Raw genomic sequence first — 20,935 nt, 5'->3', positions numbered from 1 at the left:
GTACAGAGTCAGCAGAAGAGATGGACCATAGTGATAGCAAGCTGAGGCCAACAAAAAGAAGACTGATCTTCGCCCAAACAGGGACTTGAACCCTGGACCCTCAGATTAATAGTCTGGAGAAGTCAGTGGAGCACTGACTTCTCACCTTTTATAAAGCAGCAGTTTTACAACAAGCTGGCCAGAAGAGACGCAGGTGTCATGAGGATGAAAGCTAGAAGCAGTTATGGCACAGAGAGCGAAGGGCAAAGGACCATAGAAGGCACAATTACCCTCACAGAAAGCTAAAGCAATACTGCAAAGCCCTCCTGAAGACTCGCCGTTTAAATCGCAGACTATCGACCTACGGCAATGGATGGAAATGTAGCAACTCCTTAGATTTTGTGTGAGCATTAATTTGTATCTTATGATGAAATAAATAAAAGCCGATAAGAAATATAATGGTTTAAGCTTTTTTATTTATACGTCAAACATGTCTGCACACAATGAACGCACGATAACATTTTATCATTATAAACATGCGGTCACGTGGTTATAGTCGCGACCTCGGGCTAAATGATATAGAAAAAACACACAGTGCTGTCCGCAGGTATCCGATGAATAATCCTGGACGCGTCTGTCGGAATATAATACGTCGACGTCGTTGACGTCTAGAAAGTTATTGATGCTGATTGGAAAGCGGCGGCTGTCGGGCGGATTGCCGAAGCTGTCGAAAAAACAAGCGGTCCCCTCTCGGGCTAAATAAACGGCTAACCAATGTTCGCCCGGCAATCGAGCCCGGTGGGTATTAACGACGCAGAACGACGGTAAGATCCTCAACGTTTTTTTGTGTAGTTGATCGCTCGGTAGAACTCCGAGAAGATGAGTCCCACATGCTATTTTATCCACGATAGCTGTGAGTTGTAGCGTGTTCATCTCTCAGTAGTGATCGATCAGTACCTGTCTGCGGTTAGACACTTCAATGAGGCTGTGGAATATGGCATAAATTATTAAATTAATGGTATTCGGCAGCGCTTGTCTGAAACGAGCTTCGACTCTGATGTTCCCGGACTTGATGAGGGAAATGTGCTGACCGCAGTCCTCCTCCGGCGTCAGGTTAAATGCGTAGAGCATCTATCCATTCAGGAAATCATTCCTGCCGATACAGAGCGGTCGATCTTTAAGGTGTCTCCCGGTCGTCATCGCCAGCTGATAATATTCACGCACCGCCAAACCAGCATCGAAATTAGGTTGTAGAGGCTTGGCGGGAAATTGTTGACCGTCCACGTAGACTGCTAGTGTAACCCATATGAAACATAGGGCTACTAAACCCATATATGTTGTTTAGAGGTGTAGTTCTATGTTTTGCCCACCAGAGGGTGCAATTCATTAGAGAGTCATAAACAGAGTGTATCAGGATTGGTAGAGAGTGCTACGCGTAGTTTTCATGTTTTGGTAGATCTCTTCCTGAAAACGCGTGTAAGCTGTGAACAATTGCTGGTATGTAACGCAACATAATAGTGTGAAACTTTGATTATATACACGTATATACACTGATAAGCTCCTTTATTAGTAGAGCATCAACTGTGAACACGAGAGGAGCAGCCTCAGTCGGGTTGTTGCTGTTTGAAACTCCGGTGAGTTTAAACATTTATTTTGCTAGCCTGTTGCTAACCTCAGTGAGCAGAAAAAAATCCCTGTAAAGTCCAGATACTAAACATAAAAACCAATCGGGGTTATAAGACATGTTGTCTAATGTTTCAGTGTACTTTGGTGCATATTGTATCATTGTATTTATGCTCTCAAAAGATCGTTAGCTAATCGCTAACCATTAATCATTGATGGCTAAGTGCCAAGTTAATAGTTTGCATTGTATTAAGGAGGATTTATAGCTTGGTTGAAGTGGTTGAAACTAAAGTGCAATACATTCATTTTTGTTGGTATTAAAACATTTAGTTAATGGAGTTAAATACTAATGGCACACTAATGATTTGTAGCCAACTACAGTGTTTGATTTGGTTTATTACAATGTTAAATGTGTTAGCACTGATAATTTAATTCAATTCATGTTGTAAAGCGTTAATATTAAAATGTGTGTTACCCTAAAAAGCAGCTAAGGAAAAAGGATGTTACATATAAATGTGATGATAAATAATTAATTTGTCAATGTTAAGTGCAAATTGTGTTGTATAGAAGTTCATGTATTTAGTGCTAAAATCCCAGTTGCCATTACATGTGGTAATTCATTTCACAGTAAGCAAGGTATGTCTTTAGCCATTGGTCATACACTGTAAAATGCACTAAATGACAGAAATAAGTTAATGAGATCTCATGTTGGAAATGGAGGAATAGAACAGAATAACTTACTACTTTACACTGCTTGTGTAGGTTGTTTTTTTTGTGTTATTTTGATCACTACGAAAGAAATAGACGAATCAAAGATGGCGAGCCCAGCCCAGAGTGACGGTGGATGGTCGTGAGAACGGTGTGGCCAGCCGTGGGACCAGCCACCGAGGACGTCGGACTAGTTTCGTTCAGACAGGATACAGATAAGAATACACTTACGCTATTAACTCTACCCGGGTAGTAGTACTGAACTTTATACACACACACAAAAGGACCAGGAACTGAACTCTGAACTCAATTTCATACTCCTCAACTTAAAGGAGCATTGAGCTGAAGTGTCAGCTCACACGGACATTTTCTTTTTCTTTTATTACTGAAAGCTCTGTTTTTGTTTTATTTTACCTTCATTCTTGGTACATTATAGTACTGTGATCATTGTTGTGTTTCCAGATGCAATAAAACCTGTCAACTGTTCAACTCAATACTAACTCTTTTGTGAGTCACTCAAGGCAGACCACACCTCGGACCTAGATAGATGTCAGTTGCCCTGTTCTGGTATTGGTAAGCACTAGGGGGCGCTACACAAAACTTGGCGAGCCAGCCAGGAGTGGTTTTGAGTCCTTATTAAGTGAAAGTTGAACAGTTTGGCACTTCTATTGCATTCCACACTGGTAATTTGCCTGAATTTATCTTGCTGTCCAAGGGTAAATATGGATGTAATTCAGTCCCAAAACGTAAAAGTACCTGATTCTGTCTTAGTAGGAGGTGTTACTGGTGATGAGGCAGACAATGAAGTTATGGAGTATTTAGGGCAGTTTGGTTCAATTGGAAGGATAATTCAGGTGACTAGCTCTGAGCCCCAGTTTAAAGACACAGCCATTGTGGAATTCAAGTCAGGCGAAGCCGTTCAGTTCCTTCGGGAAACCTTGCCGTGTAAAAGACCCAGTAGTAATCCAAATGTTGTCCACCATATTTGGCTTCTCTCTGAGCTGTATGCTGCTGACAAAAGTTCAAGCTTAACCCAGTCTTACTTAACTGAGCTGAGGTATATTGCTAAGCTAAGTGGAGCAGACTTTGAGAAGGTTTTGATAGATGAGCTGGTTAGAATTCAGGAGTCTACCCAGAGACATGACACAACTGAATTAAATTTGCCAAATGTTAGCCAGGAACCCCAGCCTGCTAGTAGCCCAGACCAAACTGAACCCCCTGCCAATGTTGACCAACCTCCTATGAAAAAAGATGGTGATCTGATCCACCCCCTTGCACATGTCTCATTTCCATTTGCTGCCGGTGCAGGGGCATCACCATCACCCTCACAGGGGAACCGAACCCTCTACTTACCTTCAGAGCAGCTCATCACTCCGGAAGTGCAGAAGGTAGTGGTCGAACATGTCATTAAGAATAGCGACATGTCTTCTCGGTATCATGGTCATACCAAACTCAGACCGTTCTCAGGAAAGGTCCCTTGTCCCTATTTAGAGTCTGACTATGACACATGGCACAACAATGTTGAGTTCCATCTCACAGATGCCACCGTGCCTGACAAACACACTGTCAGGAAGATAGTGGAGAGCCTTCTCCCGCCTGCTGCTAATGTGATTAAGCACCTTGGGCCTAATTCTACTCCCCATGACTACCTTTGCCTTCTCGACTCCGCCTATGGTACTGTTGACGACGGGGATGAACTCTTTGCAAAATTCCTGAACACCAATCAGAACTCTGGTGAAAAGCCTTCTGGGTATCTGCAACGTCTGCAGACAGCCTTGAGTCAAGTAGTCAAAAGAGGTGGCATTGCAGCCAGCGAGTCAGAGCGTCAACTGCTCAAGCAATTCTGTAGAGGTTGCTGGAATAACAGCCTAATCACAAGTCTCCAGCTTGAACAGAAGAAAAACAACTCACCCCCGTTTTCTGAGTTACTTCTTTTGCTACGTACTGAGGAGGACCGGCAAGCTGCTAAGTCCAGCCGCATGAGACAGCACTTAGGGGTTCCTAAATCCAAAGCCCAGTCAAATTCTCTCTCAGTAGGAGACCATGTCACTGATGACATAGACATAGAAACTGCTGCAGATAGGACATCCCCCATCCATGCACCTAAGCTGGAAAAGCAACTTGCAAAGCTACAGGCCCAAATAGCTTCTTTGAAAGCATCTTTAAGCAGCAGCTCAAGACCAGCTTCTGCTAAGCCAAGCCAGAGGTCTAAAACCAAGGCCTCAACTGAGGAAAAATCCTCATCCTCAGGTGAGTCAAAGCTCACAAGAAAGCCTCGCCCAGGATACTGCTTCAAGTGTGGCGAGGAGGGCCACATTGCATCCTCCTGCAGTAACAAACCAAATCCTGAGCTAGTTGAGATAAAACGTAAAGAGTTGAGACAAAAACAACAAGCCTGGGAAGAACAAAACAGGCATGATTTAAACTGAACTCAGTTTCTGAGGAGGGACTATCAGGAACTGAAATAAAGTATGAATGTCCCAAAGCAAAACCCTTGACTAAAGCCTGCAACAACCCTCACAAAGTGGAGCGCCAAATTAAGCTACCTAAAGGACTTGTAGGACAGAAATGTACAGCTGATGTTATTGTGTCAGGGGTTAACTGTAATTGCCTCCTTGACACTGGGTCTCAAGTGACCAGTGTATCTGCTTCCTTCTACAACAGCAATCTGTCAGAACACCCCATTCAGCCCATTGACGGTCTGGATGTTGAGGGTGCTAGTGGCCAAAATGTTCCGTACTTGGGCTACGTACCTCTCATCCTCAAGTTTCCAAAGAGCTTTGTTGAATCTGAGCCTGAAGTTTCTACTTTAGCGCTAGTAGTTCCAGACTTACGCATTAACTATGACTTAGCTGTACTGGTTGGGACAAATGCACTTGATGTCTTGTATGATGAACATTGTCACGGAAAAAACCCAAACAACCTTTCTTCTGTCTATGGCTATAAACAACTCCTTCGCACACTTAAGCTCAGGAGAGAAGTGAGCTCTTCAGGGAGAATGGGTTTAGTGACCCTTAACAACAAAGTGCAGCCAGTGATACCTGCTCAAGGAAGAGTCCTTCTTGAGGGCAATGTCAAGGCTAGTTCCTTTGAAGAATGTGCAGTAGTTGAACAGCCAACATTATCTATCCTGCCGGGTGGGATCTTTGTGGAGTGCTGTCTTGTCACCTTGCCTAAGCAGAACCCCCACAAATTACCTGTGTGGATTAGGAATGAAACTGAGCATGACGTGACACTCCCCTCCAACTGTGTCCTTGCAGAGCTTTTCACTCCTGAGGAGATCTATGACAGCTTACCTGCTTTAAACAAAAATGTTGATCCTGTGGAATATTGCACTGCCGCTTCTCAGTCAGTCAGTGAACCTACCAAGGAAAAACTAACATTTCACTTTGGTGATTCCCCTCTCCCAAAAGAGTGGAAGGATAGGATAACCCAGAGTCTACACGCTTATGCTGATGTTTTCGCCCAACACGACCTCGATTTTGGACACGCATCCAAAGTGAAGCACCACATAAACCTGAAAGACGAAACACCCTTCAAACAAAAGTCCAGACCAATTCACCCAAACGATTATGAGGCAGTATGGAAACATCTGAAAACACTCCTGGATGCAGGAGTGATTCAAGAATCAGAGTCCCCTTACTCATCGCCAATCGTGGTGGTCCGAAAAAAAAATGGAGAAGTCCGCCTTTGCATTGACTATCGCAAGCTAAATGCGTTGATGATACGAGACGCATATGCTCTCCCTAACCTTGAGGAAGCATTCTCAGCCCTTGCTGGATCCAAGTGGTTTTCAGTAATGGATCTCAAGTCTGGTTATTATCAGATTGAGATGGAGGAACGTGACAAGCCTAAGACTGCTTTTGTGTGCCCTTTGGGTTTTTACGAGTTCAACCGTATGCCCCAAGGCATCACCAACGCTCCTAGTACTTTCCAACGATTAATGGAGCGGTGTATGGGCAGTCTCCATCTGAAGGAAGTACTTGTATTCTTGGATGACATCATTGTGTTTTCAAGTACATTAGAAGAACATGAAACCAGACTTTTACATGTCCTTCAGCAATTGAGAGAAAATGGCTTGAAACTTTCTCCAGCAAAGTGTCGGTTCTTCCAAGGCTCAGTGCGCTATCTAGGGCACATTGTTTCCAGAAAAGGGGTGGAGACTGATCCCGAAAAAGTCAGTGCACTCCGCACTTGGCCAAGACCACAAACCCTCAGCGAGCTCAAGTCCTTCCTAGGCTTCGCAGGGTATTATCGCCGGTTCATAAAGGACTTTTCCAAAATAGTCAAACCCTTGAATGACCTCACCGGGGGTTACCCACCTTGCAGGAAGGGTAGAAAAGTAACACCATGCCCTGGGAGGTTCTTCAACCCCAAAGAACCCTTTGCCGACCGGTGGACACCTGCTTGCCAAGAAGCTTTTGTGGCGATTATAGACAAACTCACCTCCTCACCAGTACTTGGATTCGCTAATCCAAAACTACCATACGTTCTTCATACAGACGCAAGCACTTCTGGTCTTGGAGCTGCCCTGTACCAAGAACAGGATGGTGAAATGAGAGTAATCGCCTATGCTAGCAGAGGGCTTTCGCCAAGTGAAAAATGGTATCAAGCCCACAAGCTGGAATTTCTAGCTTTGAAGTGGTCCATTGTGGAAAAGTTCCAAGACTACCTCTATGGAAACACATTCACGGTTGTAACAGACAACAATCCGTTAACATATGTGCTAAAGTCAGCTAAACTTGATGCTGCCAGTTATCGCTGGCTAGCCTCACTTTCCACCTTTGACTTTAACATAAAGTATCGGGCTGGGAAAAGCAACCAAGACGCAGACGGCCTTTCCAGGCGGCCATGTGACACTCTGGCCGATGACCATGTTTCTCTCGAGGAGAGAGAGCGAATTAAACAATTTGCTTCTCACCATCTGGCTTCATCTCCTGCCCAAGCAGACATTCCAGCTGACACAGTCAATGTCTTGTGGCACCGCCATCTTTTAAGTGAGGCTGACAACAACCTACCTTCTATCCCCTTGGTAGAGTCCCTTGCCCTTCACACAGACGCAGTGCCTGACATCTACGCAGATGAGGAAGCGGTAGGTTGTTCTACCATACCTACGTACAGTGAGGCAGAACTCCAGCAACATCAGAGGTCTGACCCAGTCACTGGTCATGTTGTCAACCTGTTGGAGGTTGGAGATGAAGCAAACCCCAATCTCAGTCCCGATTCTATGGAACTTAAGTTAATGCTTAAGGAATGGAAACGCTTGGAGATGAGAAATGGTCTTCTTTACAGAACCCGCCGATCAGAAGACGACATAACTTACCAGTTTGTGGTTCCAGAGCCCCTAAGGTCCGCTATTCTTACATGCCTCCACGACGATATGGGACATATGGGTCTGGAAAGAACTCTCGACTTGGTCCGATCAAGATTTTATTGGCCTAAGATGGCCACTGATGTGGAGAAAAAGATCAAGTCATGTGGACGTTGTGTAAGGAGAAAAACACCACCTGAAAAATCAGCACCTCTTGTGAATATCCAGACAACTCGTCCCATGGAATTGGTATGCATGGACTTTTTATCTTTGGAGCCGGACAGTCGCAACACCAAAGACATCTTGGTTATAACAGATCACTTTACCAAGTACGCTGTTGCCATACCAACCAAAGACCAGAAGGCTACCACAGTTGCAAAATGTCTTTGGGAGCAGTATTTGGTGCACTACGGGTTTCCAGAGCGTCTGCTTAGTGATCAGGGCAGGGATTTCGAGTCTCGACTCATCAAAGAGCTCTGCACCCTAGCCAGCATTACCAAAGTACGCACAAGTCCCTATCATCCGAGGGGAAACCCGGTCGAACGATTCAACCGAATACTGCTAGGCATGTTAGGAACCTTGAGAGAAAAGGATAAAAATCACTGGCGTGATTATGTAAAACCCCTAACTCATGCCTATAATTGCACCAAGAACGAGGTTACTGGCTTCAGTCCGTATGAGTTGCTGTTTGGGCGCCAGCCAAGGTTACCAGTGGATATTGCCTTTAGCTTACCTGTAAAAGATGGTGCTCCTAAATCTCACTCCCAGTATGTGAGAAACCTGAAAGCACGCCTTGAGGAGAGTTATCAGATCGCCATCAGGAATTCACAAAAGGTTGCTGAGAGAAACAAACGTCGCTTTGACAAAGCAGTAAGAGAATCAACGCTAGAGGAAGGTGACCAAGTATTAGTAAGGAACTTGCGGTTGAGAAACAAACATAAGCTTGCAGATAAGTGGGAGCCCACTATGTACAAAGTTCTGAAAAAGATGGGCGACTTACCTGTGTACACAGTACACCCACTGAATGGAGATGGTCCCAGTCGCACCTTACATAGGGATCTCCTACTCCCTTGTGGTGATTTAATCGAAACAGAGGAAACGGAACGGCCCGAACCAAAGGCCCATCGGCCAAGAACTAGGCATAGTCAAACTCAGCCACTTGAAGAGCACTCGGAGTCTGAGGATGATTCACCCTTTTGTCCTACCCAGCGGTCTGTCATTCCTGAGGATAGGTTCTTTCAAGTGTATGAAGTTCCCAAGAGGCAGCAAACCACTTTAACTCCAGCCACAGGGGGTAACAATTTACCAGTCATGCCAATGACCTTCTCAAACTCCCAGCCTCAGGATGAGCCTATTGAAGGCAGTCCTCCTGAGTCACCTGCAGAACCTGATGGGACACCTCCTGAGATGATTGAAGGAAATGAGCCAGAGATTAGGGATGAGCAAACTGCTACCGGAAACGATGTAACTTCACCGGGCGTGACGAATGTAATTCCAGCGGTTATTGAGTATGACAGTGATGTTTCGCCTGTTAGTCTAGAGGACCCTGAAAATGGAGAAGCTGTTGTTGAAGTTCAACAAAACGAGTTGCCTCAAACACAAACCTCTGAGACAACTGAAAACACAGAGAAAAGTGAAACTATTGAGGATGGAGAAACAGATGACCCTACACGCAAATCTGAGAGGTCACGGCGGCCACCAGACCGGTTCCAGTACATTCAATTGGGGAAACCCTTAATAGCCCTTGCACAGAGTCTTTTAGAGAGCTTTAACCAAGCACTTGACATCGTTGGGGGTAATGATAGTTTCCAAAAGGACCCCATATCCAAGCATGAAGGGACCCATGCAGAGTCAAGGGGGGAGGGTATAACCCATATGAAACATAGGGCTACTAAACCCATATATGTTGTTTAGAGGTGTAGTTCTATGTTTTGCCCACCAGAGGGTGCAATTCATTAGAGAGTCATAAACAGAGTGTATCAGGATTGGTAGAGAGTGCTACGCGTAGTTTTCATGTTTTGGTAGATCTCTTCCTGAAAACGCGTGTAAGCTGTGAACAATTGCTGGTATGTAACGCAACATAATAGTGTGAAACTTTGATTATATACACGTATATACACTGATAAGCTCCTTTATTAGTAGAGCATCAACTGTGAACACGAGAGGAGCAGCCTCAGTCGGGTTGTTGCTGTTTGAAACTCCGGTGAGTTTAAACATTTATTTTGCTAGCCTGTTGCTAACCTCAGTGAGCAGAAAAAAATCCCTGTAAAGTCCAGATACTAAACATAAAAACCAATCGGGGTTATAAGACATGTTGTCTAATGTTTCAGTGTACTTTGGTGCATATTGTATCATTGTATTTATGCTCTCAAAAGATCGTTAGCTAATCGCTAACCATTAATCATTGATGGCTAAGTGCCAAGTTAATAGTTTGCATTGTATTAAGGAGGATTTATAGCTTGGTTGAAGTGGTTGAAACTAAAGTGCAATACATTCATTTTTGTTGGTATTAAAACATTTAGTTAATGGAGTTAAATACTAATGGCACACTAATGATTTGTAGCCAACTACAGTGTTTGATTTGGTTTATTACAATGTTAAATGTGTTAGCACTGATAATTTAATTCAATTCATGTTGAAAAGCGTTAATATTAAAATGTGTGTTACCCTAAAAAGCAGCTAAGGAAAAAGGATGTTACATATAAATGTGATGATAAATAATTAATTTGTCAATGTTAAGTGCAAATTGTGTTGTATAGAAGTTCATGTATTTAGTGCTAAAATCCCAGTTGCCATTACATGTGGTAATTCATTTCACAGTAAGCAAGGTATGTCTTTAGCCATTGGTCATACACTGTAAAATGCACTAAATGACAGAAATAAGTTAATGAGATCTCATGTTGGAAATGGAGGAATAGAACAGAATAACTTACTACTTTACACTGCTTGTGTAGGTTGTTTTTTTTTTGTTATTTTGATCACTACGAAAGAAATAGACGAATCAAAGATGGCGAGCCCAGCCCAGAGTGACGGTGGATGGTCGTGAGAACGGTGTGGCCAGCCGTGGGACCAGCCACCGAGGAAGTCGGACTAGTTTCGTTCAGACAGGATACAGATAAGAATACACTTACGCTATTAACTCTACCCGGGTAGTAGTACTGAACTTTATACACACACACAAAAGGACCAGGAACTGAACTCTGAACTCAATTTCATACTCCTCAACTTAAAGGAGCATTGAGCTGAAGTGTCAGCTCACACGGACATTTTCTTTTTCTTTTATTACTGAAAGCTCTGTTTTTGTTTTATTTTACCTTCATTCTTGGTACATTATAGTACTGCGATCATTGTTGTGTTTCCAGATGCAATAAACCTGTCAACTGTTCAACTCAATACTAACTCTTTTGTGAGTCACTCAAGGCAGACCACACCTCGGACCTAGATAGATGTCAGTTGCCCTGTTCTGGTATTGGTTAGCACTAGGGGGCGCTACACTAGGAATTCCAGATTGTAATGTTTGAACACGAATGGATTTTTCTCGTAGGAACCGGTGAATGCTTCGTTATCGACCATGCCGATAACGATAGACTTTGGCAGCGTTCCTAAAAACAGATTTTCTTGATTGGAAACGCGAGAGCCGGTGGGTATGGTGAATGATTTTAGACAGACCCTATCGATGGGGTACTTGGCCGTGGTCGAGAGCAGCGTCTGGGCGTGAGCCAGTCTCACCGGGGGTGATACAGAAACTTTTTTGACAAATAGGGATGCCGCCGCTATATGTAATTTGTAAGCCACGTCGTCGGACCTCATCAGACAGAATTCATACTTTGCCTGTATGAACCGTAATATTAAATCCAATCCATTAATTAAAAGTTTCTCTTATATATAATATATATCGCTGTGTATGGGGGCGAGCAGTTCCACCTCACTGCTTCGGCTGGTGTAGAGCAATCTCTTCGTAAACCCCTCGTTACGCCCCGCGGGGTCATTTACATCCATGTGACCGGCTGTGTCTTTGTGAAACAGCCCGGCGGTGAAAATAGTTTCCAGCGTATTTTTACCGTAGTTGAGCAGACTTTCGATGATGCAGCGATACAGATGAGTTCCGGAGCTCTGAGATATCAGGCGGTCGCCGAGGGTTACGTCGACCTGTGAAAACATGGTAGCTGCCAGGTAATTTATCGGCCCCACCTTAGCCGGGTGAGCGATAACCGCTGCGTCAGGCCCCGTGATTTTCACCCGTAGATAGAGCATCGTGTTATTAAGATCCAAATAATCGTCGCCGTTGCCGGCGATAAAAAATTCCAACGGTCAAGAGTCCGATATGACCGATAATGGGGCTACTTCTAAATAGCCGTTTTTCAACTCGGACTTGATGCACTCCCCCGACATGCGGTGCAATAACGCCATGTTAGAAGATGGTTTTTGCGACTCTCTTGATCGATGTCTTTCGTCTAAGAGCTGCCTTATGCTTTCTGTGTACGACTGAGAGTTCCTTTGGTCCAAGCGTTGTTTTCTTCTTTCCCCACTGACCACGCCTCCTCACATCCGGTGGTTTAGACATCCTCTTACGGGCCATGACCATCAGACCGGATCTGTCTTGAGCTTTATCATTATGAGGCCACGTCAATACGTTGGAGACGACATCGGATACTATATTTTTAGCGGCCGATTTTAGATGGGGTTTCGCGATGCTAAAACCTCTTTTTAACAGAGGTATAGCCATCCTGAACAGGCCTCTGAAAAGACCCCCTAAGCCCGCTCCATACATAACCCCTCCCCCGGCATAGCCCGGCAAATCCACGCCGGCCTGATTTCGGTAGTAGCTGACATAGTCGGCGGTCTCTCCGGGTCTATAATAAACCATTTTTTGGTTTAAAGTGTAGTTTTACGATGACTTTCCCGTAAGAAAATGGTACTCGGTACTCGATGTCGGTGATGTGATCCTTGCTGATCGATGCGTAATGCGGGGTGTCGTATCTAGCAATGACCGAGTCGTTACTTTTACCCGATATATGTACGCATCTCAAAAGAGGGACGTAAGAATCACCGACCGTTGGATATTGGATAATGTCCATGTAGGCGTACATCGTGTAGAACCCCCCGTTTATATCGCATTGATGAGGGGCTTACATGACAGCGTTTACTGTAAAATCTGTTTTTTATGATAGTTTAAACCTCCTAAAGGTTTTAGCGCCATTCCTATAATAGTGACTAGTCTCCCTCGAAAACTCATCGAAATAATGGGTTTCGTGGTCAGAATCACCTTGTTTTTTAATTCGTCGTGACTCAATACAGCCGCTGGTGCGGTAAGTTGATTTATAGCACGCAGGATTGTACGAATGTTTGCGTAGTACCCGCCGCTTATGTGTAATTTCGTAATTACAGAAAAACCGATATACGAGTCTTTGGAGGTCTTGCTATCCGGGGGTTCCGGGCTGTATGTAGGATGAAATGAGCGTCTTCGTCATTAAAGTTGTACCAACTTCTAGGATATTCGATTTCGGCGAGTCCGACTTCCCATTGTCCATTCAAATCTATAGCTTTTGCTAACCTGGTCGTATAGGAGGATATGCGATTTTCAGGATAAACCGACGACGACGCATTGCACAGTAACGTGACGTAGAACGGATGATCTCATCCGTTAAACGTTGGGGTGTTTTAAGTCCAGCAGAGTTTTTTTATCTATGTACCTATTAAATTTTGAAGGCCACCCTAGCCATTTCACTAAAACGAGCGTAGATTTCCCTTGTATTTTTCTGGCCTAAAATCTTTTCCACCTTAAAAGATTTGTTTTTACTCACAATCACAATTATTTTTTGCAGCTCTTTTTCGTAAAAAAACCCTCGATGACATCGCCGTCGTAATCGGTGAGTCTGTAGACAGGGGGTTGACGCGGAATATGTGAGGATACGGTGAAAAATTCCTCCGTGTAGTTCTGCTCATAACCTTTGACGAACGGACCTCTCACTTTAGAAATCCTGATGACGTCGCCGACTTTGAAATTAAATACGGGTCTCTCGGTCTTCTTTAAATCGCCGTACAAGTTTTGAAACACTTGATCCTCGTTTACTTTGCTGACGTCCACGGGTCTCATTCTGATACTTCGATGATAACTGGTGTTGTACCCCTGCATGATGTCTTGTAAAACATCTATGTATCGACGGGAATTTGTAGCCGTTAAAAATCTCCACATACGACTTTTTAAGGTTCTGTTAAATCGTTCCATGACGCTGGCTTTCAAATCGGTAGCGGTAGCGAAATGATTAATGTCATGCTTTTTCATCACATCTTGAAATTGTTTGTTAAAAAATTCCTTTCCCTGATCCGTCTGCAATATCTGCGGCACGCGGCCCTCTTCGAGGATAGACTCGAACGCTCTAGTGACCTCGAGACCGCTCTTATTCTTCAACACGCGAACCCAGGCGTACTTGCTAAATACGTCTATGCACGTCAGCAGATATTTATGACCATCATTATCCTTAGCGTAGGCGATCATGTCGACGGGATCGGCCTGGAACTGAGTATCGACCCCGTACACGGCCACTCTGTTTCGTTTGTATTTTATAGGTGCTGGTTTGTGTAATGTGTAAGCATCCTCACCAGCCAGCCATTCTGAAACCTGTTTATTGCTTAGACGGACCCCGCTGTCTTTCAAGACGGCGTCTTTTAATCGTTTTTTACCACCTAAAGAGGTTGGAGGGCGTATAATAAGCCTCTTTCATGAGCTCCGACATGATGCCGTCGCAGCCGTTGGAAAAGAATGACGCGTACAAGCGGTTTGAATCAATCTTTTATTAAAAAACGTTACAGGATATAATACGAGTAAAATGGATATAATAAAAGATAGTAAACATGGATATAATAATAAGATAGAAATAAGATAGTAAAACGGATTTATTAGAGGATAGAAAACATACATACTTTAAGAAAAAATTGATAAAATACAAAACATACATACAGAGACTAAGTAAAATGGTATTAATACAACATGTAAAAATACACACTCTAAGTAAAAAAATGGGATTAATATGATTCAACATGCAAAATGGATATAATGATGTTACATACACAGACTAAAAAGTAAAATGGTTATAACAGGGATGTTACAGGATACAAAATGGATTTATAATACCGTCAGTGGTAATCTAACCAGAAAAGAAAATCGCGGCAGGCCATCATGTTTTTGTCTAGGATGTAATCAACGTACATTACGACAATTTTGACTACATTTTTAATCACTTCGATGATTTTGACAACGTTGTCCTGATCATCGGAGTCATATTCTTTTGATTTCTTCATTAGCTCGGTACAGACATCCGCCACATACGTACAAGTACACAGCAGATTGATGATCCCGAGCGGGGATTGTGATTCACACAGCATATCTAGAACCTGTTTTATAATTACAATGGGTGGATCGTTACCGTCAACACATTTGTCCATCATATAGTCCCATGAGCTAACCAGTCCTCTTATATACACCATATTTTTCTTGAGATTTGCCTCGCGCACGGTATCGTGACACGGAGTATCGGGGTGGGATGCGTCCATAATAATCTTGCTCATGAGATCGGTCATCTGCTCTCTGTAATGCTCTTTAAACAATAATTCCATACAGCACTTTAGGCTACAGGCTGCACCCATGTTGGAGGTGGTTTGGTCACTGGCCATTCGCGTTGGGGAGATTTTCCCTGAGATCAACGAAGTCGCCTACTATTTCCTTGCAGAGTTTGTCCAGAAGTCTCGCCCTGATTTCTTCCACCTTGGCGACGATGAATGGTTCGTCTTTTAATTCACTCAGAATAGTCCCGACTGTTCCTTGAATACGATGGGGTTGAGATTTTTACCCGCACCGCTCCAGGAGGGTAGTGATGATGGAATGAAAAGAGGGTTTAAACAGCTTGCCTGAAAGTTTGTCAAAGTGTGTGTCGAAATAGTAGTTGGGAGGGTCAAACAGACAGGAATGTTGCAGCTGGCTAGGAAGGTTAATCGCACAGCCCTCGCACTCATCCTTCTGCTTGTCGTTGATGAGATGTTGCAGCAAAACCACGGTCGCGGCTTTTACGATTTTGAATCCGACGTCGCTGAAACATCCGTCTGTGGCGTCGAAGCCAGGATTAGAATGAGGAAGGGTCCGGTTGAATGTAGATGAGTTGTGCAATTGAACCCCTAAACTTTTATCCCCTCCGTGGGGGCAGGCATTCCCAAACATCGGATCCGAGTCTAAGCTACGTTTGATAGCTGGACCAGAGTCGTTTTGGAGGTCCGAGGGTTCTGGGGTGACGATGTTGCCGGGAGCCCAATCGTTTTCAAAGCACGATTGCAACTCTATGCGCCGTCTTACCGTTTTAGCCGAGACCCAGTCATTGTGGAGGCCCGATGGACCGCAGGCATCAGTCGGAGTATGTAGGGTTGCGTCGTCGTCGGGAGGGTCGAGAATGCTGCCAAAAGAGATACCGCAGCTGCATACGTGGTCTTCAGCCATGGTTTATAAATGATGCTTGGAAGGGTTGGGTCGCTGTATTTTATGATCGCTGCGAAAAAATGGGTGGGGGCGTTGGAGCGCTTCAGCCTTGATTTATACACGACGCTTGGTGAGGTCCGACCGCGAAGCTTTAGGATGGGTGTAGTGAATGGGCGGGGACAGCGCTGTGTATGTGCTGCTCCACGCACATCTCTCAGGGTGGAACAGTTGCACTTTAATTTTGTTGTATCCGTCATGCATGTCACACCATTTGAACATTTTGTTGATAATTGAAAAAACCCTATTCAGTAGATCCAGATCGCACCACTTGAACAAAAATTGCATTTCATACAGATCGTGATGCTCGTTAGGCAGGATGCGCCCAAACCGTGCATTGTTGAGCTTTGTCTTGTCTTTACAGCAGAATATGTAAACAGAATCATTCGGCCTCTTTTGAGTATGGTCACCCACCACACGGTACCGGACATTCGGGGTCACCCTGTCCCACTCCGCCACGTACAAAGGCTCCTCGCCGCAATCATTCAGATCCTTCCAGACATGTTTGTAAAATAGAGACCAGTCTTTTTCAGGAAATACCAGACACTCGTCTTCCCCAACCTGAAACTCCCCGAGGCCGTCGGTGGTGTAGAGCGTAACAACTCGAGTTGGTTTGAGAAATTTGTATCCGAATACGCGGTTACTACGCATCATAAATTCACCTTTAGTCCATTCCGAAATTTCATGGAGAAAACTTGTCAAACGGATGTGTCCGAAAGGTTTTCTCGGCGCCATAGTCAGACTATCCGCTATCCTGTTGCTCGGCCCCGCATCTGCTGATTGAGGGGAGGATAAACCATCCATGCTCATGTAGCTCATGTTTCCCTTTCCGGTAGTGCATGTAGAACACACCAATCCCATTTATATACTGCTCATGAATGTAATGAGTGGGAGACACACACACACACACGCAAAACCCGTATAACTGGGACAAAGTTCAAACAAGCTAACTGGGACAAAGTTCAAACAACCGGCAAATAGCTTCTGTCAAAACCACATGATCGATGCATGTGGAGTGTTTTCTATACCGTAAAACTACCCGTCAAAAACCATGATTTAGAACTACCTAGGTAAATAGAGTAAAACCTTCTGTCAAAACCACATGATCGATGCGTGGGAAGGGTCATAGGTTAACCCATGAACTCATTCCGGAAGTTCAGCCCATCCATCATAAGGTTACCGGAAGTTCAACCTGTCAAAAGGTCAAAGGTCAAAATCGTAAATCATCTTGACACATAGTATAGTATAAGCACTACTCACGTGATATATATTAAATCTCTGATTAATTTGTCAGAACCAGATCAATTACACTACTGATAACAGTCCTGTTAGCATGTATTAATTTTTAAACCAACTCATATGAATATAGCTTGCTATTAATGACTTGCTTTTAATAATGGATGCATTTAACATTTAATTTTACAGCATCTTTGCAGAGGATGCTTTCATGGTCTAAAAAATTATGTATAAGTAATGTATTAGTTAAAGTATATAGTATTGTATAAGTTGCATGTAATGAAATAATATTTACTTTCTTTCTGTCTTACAGGATTGTTTGCAGATAATGCTGTTCTTCTTTTTCAGAAGTTTTTGGTGAGCCGACCCTCACACACCTTCGTAAAAACTAAAAGAGCGATTACTGTGTCTCAGCGAATCTTGCCATGATCAGATCTTCCCAGGTACATTTGTTTAGAAAGTGACGTGACATTCAGCCAAGTATGGTGACCCATACTCAGAATTTGTGCTCTGCATTTAACCCATCCAAAGTGCACACACACAGAGCAGTGAACACACACACACAGAGCAGTGAACACACACCCGGAGCAGTGGGCAGCCATTTATGCTGCAGCACCCAGGGAGCAGTTGGGGGTTCAATGCCTTGCTCAAGGGCACCTAAGTCGTGGTATTGAGAGTGGAGAGAGAACTGTACATGCACTCCCCCCACCCACAATTCCTGCCAGCCCAGGACTCGAACTCACGACCTTTCAATTGGGAGTCCGACTCTCTAACCATTAGGCCAAGACTTCCCACCATTTTTGAATATTTTTGAATCAACATTTACTCATCAAATGCTCTGGTCTGAATCTTACTTTAAATTAACTTAATTATATGTTTAATGAGTAAGTAGAGCTTATCTTGTTTTTCAGAAGATAAGGAAGACCAAGGAAATTATTTGCTCAGGATGAGGAATGAAGATGGCCATCTTGTGCTCAAACGAACAGAAGTCCTCTGGTATGTGTGTTGAAGCAATGCTGTGTTATGTGTTACAGGACTTTATGATGATCTCTCACAGGGCTGGTCATGTCAGCCGTGATTATTCTTCCCAATGTTTTTATATTTATTTTATTTTATTTGATACAGCTATTATAATTATAGCATGTTAGCAAAGTGTGACTGGAACATTTTTAATCTTAAGTTTTAAAAAACACCACCTGTTTTTCTTAAAAGCATACAAGTGACATAAAAGTGGTTTAATTGATATATACACCAATTGACATTATTTCATTGTTTTGTAAATGTTGTGTTATAAATTGTAAATTGATAGTTGATTGGTTTGATGCCAGGCCTTACACTGCACAGACTAAAACACATTTGTGAGAGAAGTCAGGAACTTTGGAGAAAGATTCTAGAGGAAGAAAACACATTTACTGCAACATTAGATCTATTCTAGAGTCTTTGAGAACTACAAATGCTAATGGAGTCTCATGAGCAAGACCTTTGCCTCTGTAATTTTTTCTTAATTCTTGCATAATTAAATTATTTATTCCAGTATTTTAACAATTTTACTTTGTACAGATGGTCTCATCAGCCAAATGAGGGGTTTTGAGCAAGTGATGCTCTTGAAAGGAGTGAAAGAAGAGGATGTGGTAAATTGTCTTCAGAGAAAAAGCTTCTCAAAAGGTCTTAAAACAGCTTGAAGAATGGTAAGTGTACAGTACTACAAGGGTCATAGTTGCTCACCCTGCTAAAATCATGCAGAACATAAGCTGAGCTCTCTGTCCATTAAACAACTTCATCTGGATTGTTTGTTTCACTTTGACCAGGTCTGGGATCTTAGGACTGAGAGATCCTCTGGCTGAGAAAAAGCTACACCACATCAGTGCTGGATATCAACCACAAACTGTTTCCAGACACGAGAGAAGAAGATCACAATGGGGAGATGAAACCAGTTTAGATGTGATGATAAGGAATCATTATTTTCTGAAACAGTATCACATGTCTTATATGTATCACATGATCTGTATCACAGTTGACTGGATGGGATTGTGTGACTTTTAAGGACATTTCATCACTCATCTGTGTGAACTGATTAATATATGAGGTTAATGTATTTTGATGATAATTATTTTCCTTGAATCTCATTTGTCTTGATGCTACTTTATCAACTTTATAGTCTATGCTCCAATAAAATGAATATGGTGAATATTGTGTTCTGAAGATTCTTGGTAAACACATCATTTTACTAGGTAGGCTCATATGTGTTTATTTTAGACTTGGAAAAACTACATATTATTAATTATCGGGATTATTTTTTACTTAAGACATAAAAATATTTGATCAGATTAATGACATCTGGGACATTAATACACCAGAAAGTTATTATTGTTTAAATTTAGTAACAAATGCCAATTGTTTTGTGAAAGAAAGGGAGTTACAAGTTTAATTATTTTACAAGATGGTGCCATGGGCTTTATTGTTACAAACACTTGAGGGATAACTGAGAATGTAGCAGGAATGATCAATGTGGATCTTGTACTGTATTCAAACCAATAGCATGCACATTACTGATGTCTAGCACCTGCGGAGCAAGATACGGGGGTGAGGAGGACATTTTTACACAGATTTTTGCTAATTAGTTATATATATATATACATATATATATATGAATGAATTTGTCCTTGTGTAATAGTGAAGTATCACAATGTGTATACATTGTCCTTGATTACAGCTTAACAGTGGGGAATAGATAATGGCATGTTGTTGCAGGTTCATCCATTATATTTATTTCTGTTTACTTCAAAAATCAAATTAATAATCTATTATTTTTATTATTAAATCATTTCTTTATAATTTTTCCATGTTTCATCAGTGTGACGAAGAGGCTGAGGCGGTCGGATCCATCTGCAGTATTTTATTATCACAGGTAAGCCAGCAGAGATAGACAGTCATAGAACTCAAGGAGACCAGGCAAGGCCAGTATAAATTACACAAAACAGCACACAGGGCAATCCAAGAATCGTAACTCAAACAGGCGTGGGTCAAAGGGCTGGTAGCTTAGGTTCACAAACGAGATTAGAGTCCAAGTCAAAATCACAAGAACAAACACAAGAAACAAGTTAGAGGCAGAGTATGGGTAAATTAAGACTTCACAAATGAACGATCAGCAGAGCAGTCCAGATAAAGGGGAGCTGAGGGTCCACAGGTGATAATCATGCAATGATAAGGAGAAGTGAGGACCTGGCCGATGGCGGGGTCTACCACGGGGTCTTGGAGCAGGTCGATCTGGGTGGTCTCGGTGAAAAGCAGCAGTTAATGTGGGATCCAGGATGTCCTGAGACCTGACCCAGAAACGCTCCTCGGGACCGTACCCCTCCCAGTCGATAAGGTACTGCAACGCCCCACCATGACGTCTGGAGTCCAGGACCTCTGGCACCCGGAAAGCCTCCGCGCCATCCACCTCAATGGGGGGAGTCTGCACAGGAGCGACCTCCTCCCGGCTCCTCTCTCTCCTGGGGGTGACAGCGGGTCTGAAAAGGGACACATGAAATGTGGGTGAGATCCTGTAGTGA

At 43.2% G+C, this 20,935-nt stretch overlaps 1 long non-coding RNA gene across 1 annotated transcript; it reads left to right on the top strand.

Annotated features, from left to right (window-relative positions):
- Positions 1–18,298: 18,298 nt before the first annotated feature.
- On the top strand, positions 18,299–19,536 carry LOC132091965 (uncharacterized). Its single transcript, XR_009422179.1, has 3 exons — positions 18,299–18,377; positions 18,942–19,069; positions 19,190–19,536. It is a non-coding gene; the product is annotated as an uncharacterized LOC132091965 (long non-coding RNA).
- Positions 19,537–20,935: the final 1,399 nt, after the last annotated feature.

Source organism: Carassius carassius, chromosome 18, assembly GCF_963082965.1.
Source record: "Carassius carassius chromosome 18, fCarCar2.1, whole genome shotgun sequence".
In the NCBI taxonomy this organism is placed as follows: Eukaryota; Metazoa; Chordata; class Actinopteri; order Cypriniformes; family Cyprinidae; genus Carassius; species Carassius carassius.
Note: the sequence above shows the minus strand (reverse complement) of the source record. Positions and strands in the feature narration are given on the sequence as shown.